This window comes from Daphnia pulex, chromosome 12 (genome assembly GCF_021134715.1).
Source record: "Daphnia pulex isolate KAP4 chromosome 12, ASM2113471v1".
Classification (NCBI taxonomy): Eukaryota; Metazoa; Arthropoda; class Branchiopoda; order Diplostraca; family Daphniidae; genus Daphnia; species Daphnia pulex.
In genome coordinates this window covers 2,600,358-2,608,983 of record NC_060028.1, presented here as the reverse complement: position 1 = coordinate 2,608,983, position 8,626 = coordinate 2,600,358, and the positions used below count along the sequence as shown (strand labels likewise).

Genomic DNA, 8,626 nt, shown 5'->3' with positions numbered 1-8,626 from the left:
ATTGAACAAATATACAAAATTGGTGAAATTTATCTTTATTTCAGTGTACAATAATTGATTGTATAAATTTTAAGTCGTCTCAGTTAAAAAATTTTGGTTTAGGTGTTCTTGTTGACTTCCGCTGTATCGTTGAGGCAACATTTTTTGAAACAGCGCGTTTTTGTTTTCGTACTTGTTTCACTTTCGACACACTTCTTCCGCTTTTGTTCCTTGAAAATTGAAGCGGATGCAGAATCCGACGACGCCAATACTGCATTGAAAAGGATCATAGACTATGATACAAGAATAAGGTTATAAAATACAAAAACAAAGACTAAGTTAAACTTGCTTTACCTCCATTTTCCCATTGTCCAGTTTCAGGGGTCGGTAGTTCGGGTGTTTCACTGCGAATAGTGACAACTGAAACGGGCGGACTAGTAGAAGAGATAAGAACTTGCGTTTCACTCAAAGTTACAGGAAGGAACGACGAAGGATTCGAAGCGGTCATCGTTGTTAATTCATCCGGCTTGACCAAATGGCGTCGGTGTTGAATTGAACTCAACTGGAGTTGTTGCTGGACCCTATACTTTGTGCCTAGTGAAACTTTAATTTTAGCTTTTAGTTTTTTTGCGAATTATTTAGGCGTTTTTTCTTACCATTTACTGGGACTGGAAGTTCAGACGCAGCCTCATTTGAAGCCCCTGTTCGGAAAAATCCATCGGATGTCGATTCTGTTAATTACATAACAATAAGAAAACATAAGAAATTCAATTTTTCTAGGGGATATTAAATTGTGTTACCTGTTGCAATTTCAAGCAACAGCTGTCCTGATGATGGTGGAGCAAGTGTATTAATCGTGAGTGAGGGTGGCCCACCCAATTCCCAGGCATCTAGTTCATCTATAAATAATTGTCAAGCTGCTATTTACTCAACTTAATCAACAATTTATGCATAATACCAATGAGATGTGGTGGTGGGAAATATGTGCCATCTTCACTTTGTGTCAGTGTAACGGTAACAGTACTGGACGGATGCTGTGTTCCTGGAATCAAGTGTGATGGAAAATGTTGTTGCTCAGGTTCAAAGGACTCTTTGTTCGATGACTCCACACCACCAGCTTAAACTGACTCTTTGTTCGTTGGCTCCACACTTTCACCTTCTGAACCTGTGTGTGATACATGAACACCGACAACTTCTTTTTCTTTGTTTAACTCAACATTTTCAGTTTGTGGTTCTTCATTTTCAACATCAACATTGGCCTTGGCTGGATTTTGATGTATATCTAGGAGAAAAAATTCTATTATCTCTCTATAATTGAATAACAAATTTGTCACCATATACCTTCTTTTAATGAAAATACTTTTCCAATGTTTAAGAAAAGATTGGGCTGTTCGTTTCGTTACACTATTTTTAGTCTCTTCACCAAATGCCCATGTTGCACAACTTCCCACAGTAATATTTGGGAAATACCCAAAAATGAGTAATTCAACACCGGCGTCACTGGCAAGCTGGTTAACCTAGTTTTTTTTTAAGTAGATTATTTCGTTTTGTGTAAAATCTATTATGTTCCAGCTTTTATTTAATTTCAAGAAACATGATTCGAATCATTCGGTGCTTGTTGTTGTTGTAATTCTTGATGATCAATGCAGAGTTGCCAAAGTTTAAAGTCCGTCAATGGTTTTTGCCAAGAGCAACGGAAAGGGGTTATTATAGAATTATAGAATTAACATCAATTTATAATATTACAAAATATTATAAAGAATATTCCGTATTTATTTAGTTTAAAAGTTTGTAATAATAATTATTAACAATTAACCGAATACAAACTAGTCCATAAGCATCGACTAGTCCATAAGCATTGACTACTTCATAGGCATTGACTAGTCAATAAGAGTCGATTACCACATTCTCCATTGGTTAGCGAGCAATTTTTCGCACAATCTAGATTAAATTAGATCTAAATATTTATTAACAAATGCTGTTTACGTTTTAATTAAATAAAGCTTCAGTTATGTCTATTCCTGTACCAATTTTGTAAATGTATCCTAATCCTAAGCATCACTATAGGACAGCAACCAGCACCAAATGAGAGTATCGCCTTTTTTTAAATTTACCTTTAAAATCAAGCGTTCATCAACAATATACACGAGAATTAAAAATAATTTATTATGCACATTCAAACCCTAGATTCAAACGATTGAATACAATAATCATTACAAAAATACAAGCTAGCATTCAAAAAGGCGCACTCTAATGGACAAGTCGACTCTTATAAACTAGTCGATAAGAGTCGACTTGTCCTCAGTAGAAAAAGCAAAAATACAAGCTAGCATTCAAAAAGGCACACTCTAATGGAGAAGTCGACTCTTATAGACAGTCAATAAGAGTCGACTTTCCTCATTAGAAAAAGTGACTGCGCGATTCGTTCCTAAGCATCGACGAGATAGTGCGCGACCAGCCTGAAATGTCGAGCGATGCCCCTGCGACATCTTACGTACTGAACATTAAAGGGCACAATGCATTTTATGGGTGGTGCCAAGTTTGTACAACTAAGGGGTCCTGGATTACCACCACAAACACTCGAGCTGGCGGAAGAGGAACGTTTCCGGGCATTAATTCACCGCCGAGAAATGTTTCTTCATTCCGTGAATGAGCAAACCCACAACATTACAATATCGATTGGATCAGGTCTGTTGCCGAAGAAATTCTTGTTGATACAACACCTACCAAACTATTAAGTACATCCCCCTTTTTCAGTGCATTCTTATGGTACTACGTGTCTTAGAAAAAGTGCAATAACTCTTGAACGGCTTAGGCTAGATTTTTTTCTTTTTTTCCTGAGTACATCCATGCATAATTTACATCTTTTATACACATGAAGTTTTCGTAGGATTAATCCCCATGGCGCTACGGTGTCGTTCACTTTATAAGGCACCCCGTTTTCCTTCATATGCGCTGTGTTAATTACGTCGTTTTCAAAAATATATAAAAAATACTAAAATCAAGCTAAAATCTTTTTCCTTGTGCCAAAAGATGCACAATTCTTTACTCTATACGAATAAAAATACGAATGATTTACAACAAAATCAACTCAGAGAACCCTATACCTCAAAGTTTTCCACATCAAATTGTTCCACTTACACTTTACAAAGTACTTATTTTGAAGGTGAAGCAAATTTTACTAGCTTGGGTGTTGTACTTTACGGACATTCTGTGCAAGTATTTATCTATATTAAACATGGTACAAGTATTTGTTAAACTTTATCCTAACGTAAAATCAGTATAACATTGGAATTTAAACTTAAACACGCTAATTACTATCCTTCTCCCAGCAAATCCTGGGGCCCTACATCCCATTAAGACGTGCAAATCATACAATCATGAGTGCATTCCTGGAATATTCTTATGTGGGTATCTATTAAGCTACATTTATTATCCATTTTTGGATTACATTTTTATTGATATAGCGTGTACGCTAATTGTATACTTTAATCATGTGAAATAAAAATTGCAAATACATATTTTACGAAACATTTATTCAAGTTTCTCATACAGGAAGGTATAAAATTAAATATTTGAAATTACGTACAAAAAACTATATTCCTGTGATATTCCACAGCCGTTTCATTTGGATGGGGATCGTGCTATCCCATATTTACGCTTATATCATATTAACAGCGTGAGTAATGTTAGTAGGATAGAGTTATTCTTGAGATGCCAGAATTTAGAAACGTCTAGTTGAGGAATAAACACTTCACCGAACGTCCAACCAATATTCAAAGATCCATCTGATATATGATAGTGATGTTTGGGACGAAAGTGAGTCTATGAGAGAACGAAAGTGAAGTTTCGTGAGACTTCAATTTGATAAAGCTCGGCTTTTTGTCAGCTGGAACCATATAGTGTCACACAATGAGGGTTCAGATGGAGAAGGAGCTCTTATTCTTCACCATTTCAAGGGATGGATAAACTTTAAATTGTAATGTTTTTTATTATTTCGACAGTAAATTTCATTAACAAAATAGATTTATTTCGTTAGTAATTTCGAAGTAGGTTGTTGGTTTTTCATGAATTATCATTTTCCTTTACGCTAGGCATTTCGTATTTCCAAATGCGTTTTTTAATAATTAGTTATCTTTTTCTTTTTTTTGCTAAGTTTAAAAGTCGTAAGTAATTTTTGTCGTAATTTGTTTTTTTTAATAGTTGTCGTATTTAATTGTTATATTGTTTGCTGTTAGTTCTTTAATTGTTAAATTTTTAACTGATTGTTACTGTTAATAAAATAAAGGGAAAAAAGGAGAAAAATTGTTTGGACATTGTTTTATTCATATATTTTTTTACCCATAATCGATTCCCCTGTCTTTTTCATTTGGATAATATGGGATTAGTTGGTATCGTACTGTTGGACCTCATCGTCTTCTCCATTTCTACTTCCGTCTTCATTGCCCTTCAAGGCATATCTTGGGCACTGACGCTTCATCTCTTGTCATAGAATTGTGCACTTTGCGAACTCCGTCTGAAATGGAATGAATATAAAAAAACACATTGAAGATTGGTTGAATAAATCATTAAAAAAAATTGCATTGGAAAAACTCACCAATTGCAAACTTACTAATAGTGGATGACTTGCAGAAACAACCTCCACACTCATACAAAAAATCTAAATTAATTTAAACAAAATAAAACGTATATACGTCGTAAAACTTCAAAGCAAACCATCCAGAATTTATGAACATCCGTCAGCCACCAAGGGAAAAAATATTGGAGTCTAAAGCATTGATTGACGCGCTCTTACTGAACACAATTTGTGTTAAATGTTTCTAAAAGAAGATACGCTGAATTACCAGATACAGATCTGGAATTATATAAACATTTCTATAATTATACCTGGTTGAATCATTTAATCAAATATCAAACATGCATATATAAGCCAGTTCATCATAAAGATCTTTCAAAGAAAATTTAGAAATACCACATAATTTATTAAGGCCATGATTGATCTTGATAAAAAAAAGGCGATCTTCAATAACTTTAGCCTAGTTTTCAACTTTGCCCTATTATGCCAAGCAATCTCATACAAATAAGAGAATATCTTAGCTATATTTGAATACACTATGAATAATGCTTAAAATATGAGTTTTTGCTACACTTTACTTAATATTCAGATGAACATTCGTTTGTTTAGAGTGCAAAATAAACGGAGGGAAAATAAAAAAACATAATATTGATTTATTCATCTTTGATAATAGTCATTCATTGGGAAAACAACAAAACAATTTAACAGCCACCTTGACGCAGCAAAGTACTAATCTAATATTATACCTATATGTGGGTTATCGACCGAAGAATATCTCGGGAAACAATATTTTACCATTACGGGACTTGACTTATCCCTTTTTCGGCCGTAGGGACATCCGTGACGAGATCCTCTGGATCTCTCTATTGCCTGTCGGTACAAAGCCCTATAGGAAATCCCCTTTTAACCCCTGTTTACGTGGCGTCTTGAAGTTAAAAACTTTTACTTTATCGACTTTCACGTCGATAAAGAGTTGTATAACCGCCGTTGGTGTAGTGGTTACAGTATCGGATTGGTAACACAATGTAGGATGGTTCAAACCCACTCTCGGGCAGAAACAAAGCAGTTCTTATAATAGAATCTTTTCTAATTACAATTAGGAATTAAATTAATATACCACGCTGGACTAAATAATAACAACCAGATTTCATCTAAATATAATACAAATAACGTTCGCGAAAATTTTAAATTAGTAAAACTGTTATTTCACCAATAGAAGTAAAATAACTTGAAAAATATTGTGAGCCAAAAAATTTGGGTGCAAAAATATATTGGAAAAATATTTTAAAAAATTATTTTACCAACATCTCAATTGTAGGAATATAATATTTTAGCAATATTTGGGAAATATACTCTGCTAGCTGGGTCGCTTCGTTTGCCATCAATCGTAATAATAGCTGTTGTTGACGGAACTTCGGCATCCTCTTGCTGAATTAAAAACACATTGAAAATTGGCGTTTTCATTTTTAGAAGAATTTGAGAGAACTTGAGCTTTTTCTCTGAAGTTCTATAACGTTCTTGTGTTTTGTGTTATTCTCGTGGCTTACCAGGGCACCTCTGCCCATGTTGCTCAGACTAAATGTTGTGTTGCATGAATGACAACAAGCATTGTTGGAGTTCTTCGGTTCTTCTCTTACCCATGAAGATTTTGGGGCCAGTTCTTTTGAAAAAAAGCATATTTTTCTGTGTTTTTTTCTGTTAAAATGGCTTTACTATTTAAATAAAAACTTATTACTTTTGCTTTCGGTTGACTTGCAAAAATTAAACAAAAGACGCCCGCCCTGATACCCCTAAAAATATACATTTCCTGTGAAAGCAAAAGTAAACTAATAGTCCACTGGCTCATAGTTATATATGCTAAGATTAAGTTGAGTCCTAACATACATACATGATAATCAGAATAATATAACTTACATTCTCTCCTCTATACTAGGCTACTGCTCAGAGTTGTACCTTTCTATTTCTTAGTTAACCGTGGTTTGAGTGGATTAACCGGTTTAAAATATTGAAATCAGGGGAAAACTTTATGAGCATTCAGCTAGTCCTATAATTAATTTTGTGACGTCTTTTTATTAGTAAGTTTTGAATCTCGACAATTATTCACAAATTATAAGTTATCAATATGTTTGAAGTTTAAACAAAATTTTTATGACAAATCCCGAGATAATCGGGACTAAAAATCGTGAAAATTGGATTGCCATGGAAGGTACAAGGAAAGAGGAAAAAAAGGGATCAGAGTGATTGTGTGGATGTTGGCCAGCATTATTTTTTGCATTTCCCCATCGGAATTTTACTACTAAGGTATTTTTTCCCTTCGCAATATATAAAAAGCATCCATTTCTGACATTAAACCCTTCTCGTGGACATCTTAATACTCATCACGTACGGGGATAAGCACAGGAGAAGATCATATATCTTCACATAATAAAAAAATCCAGTATTTTTTCTTAAAATAGTTTATTTCATATCTTTCATCTGCTCTTGATGAAATATTACCAAATCCAAGCCTATGGTCCGAAGGAAATTTTGAAGGTACACCGATAAGATTATATCACCGTTGACATGGAAGGAAAGGGGAAAACATGGGGCCTCATGGTAGGGCCTAGGTACACCCCCCTTTCACTGACCCCTCTCCCGCTCATTTGCACACCCTACTATATTAAAAATGATCAGCGTAAAAAGATCTACAACCCTGTACAAATCCTTTTTTATTATTATAAAACCTGGCTTGCTAGGGAAGAGCCAAATGCTGTTATTTTCACCGCTAGAAAATTAAGGTCAAAAATTACTAAAACGTGATGAAAATTTTTAAGATTTTTCTCAAAAGTATTGGAAAACGGCGAAAATAGTTTGAAGACTTGGGCTATCCCATCATTTTTGTATAATTTACAATAATGCAATGTTGTATTTGACTAGAAAACTGAACGTTAAAAAAATTTAAAAAAATTATTTTCGCATGTCATCTTTGGTAAAAGATTTAAATCTGGTATAGAATCCGTTCAACAACTTTTAAAAACGTTGTTTTACTCGCAATACGTGGCAGCCAGAGGTGTGCATTTTTATTTCGTGGTTAACCGGTGAACCGATAAATTTTCAAAATCGTAAATGATAACCACGGTTGATGGGCGGTTTAACCGGTTAACCAATAACCAACGGGTTAACCATAGCCGTCGTCGATCGGTGATGAGGATAAATATAAATATTGGTAATCTATATTTTTCTGTATGAGTTGTCGAGCTGCTTTTAATTGTATCGGAATACCACAATTAAATGAAACCTGACAACATTTTCAATATCATTTCGGAAATTCAATGAAAAATTTAATCTATTGAAAGTAGGGGAGACCGGGGCTATGTGGGACATTTTTTTTCTTTTCGCTGCCATTTCAATAAAACTAAGAATTATGAAAAAATTAAAGTACAGGGGTGATTCCCTGGCATTTATTAACATTAGGTAATTTTTTTAATTTTTTTCGTTGAATCATTTAATAGTTATATGATGAAATGCCAACATGAAAAAATGCCGAAAAACAAAATATTTAGGGTTAAACGGAACAGAGCCGGGGGAAAAATGGAAAATCAATTTTCTCTGCAACGGCTTAATTATATTTATTAAATAATGCATTGCCGAAAAGGAAATTCATTTCCCTTTCAGAAGTGCTGTATTTTTTATTTATTTTGTAAAGTAGAAGTGGAGATACTATCAAAAAAGTTTTTTTGATAATTTTTCCTTTGTTGTTGTTGCCAGGGAGGGTTTTTCAGGAAATAACGTTGATCTGGCAATACCTGTTTTACCCCGTTTTCCATGTCCCGTTTAACCCGAACCCAAACAACATCAAATAAACTAAAATATATCATACTTAGGAACACATTTTTTATAAAATATTAACATTATCTTAAACTAGGAAAAAAACCTATCAAACAGCTATCTGGGTTCTATAAAAATATTTAAAATAATATTACGAAAATGAAAAACAAAACGTCGGAAATTTTTTTTCCGATTCCCATTTTTTGTTTTTCCAATACAACTCGACAAAAAATCGGAAATTCAGGAAAAATAAACTTTATATTA

General features: G+C 33.8%; 1 long non-coding RNA gene across 2 annotated transcripts; it reads right to left on the bottom strand.

The window, feature by feature from the left end:
* Nucleotides 1-345: 345 nt before the first annotated feature.
* On the bottom strand, nt 346-2,439 carry LOC124208988. Of its 2 annotated transcripts, none has more exons than XR_006880742.1 (5): nt 1,321-2,439; nt 938-1,261; nt 780-878; nt 636-710; nt 346-582 (listed from the first exon to the last, which is right to left on the bottom strand). It is a non-coding gene; the product is annotated as an uncharacterized LOC124208988 (long non-coding RNA). The 2 variants fall into 2 exon arrangements; XR_006880741.1 differs by having other exon boundaries at nt 346-573.
* Nucleotides 2,440-8,626: the final 6,187 nt, after the last annotated feature.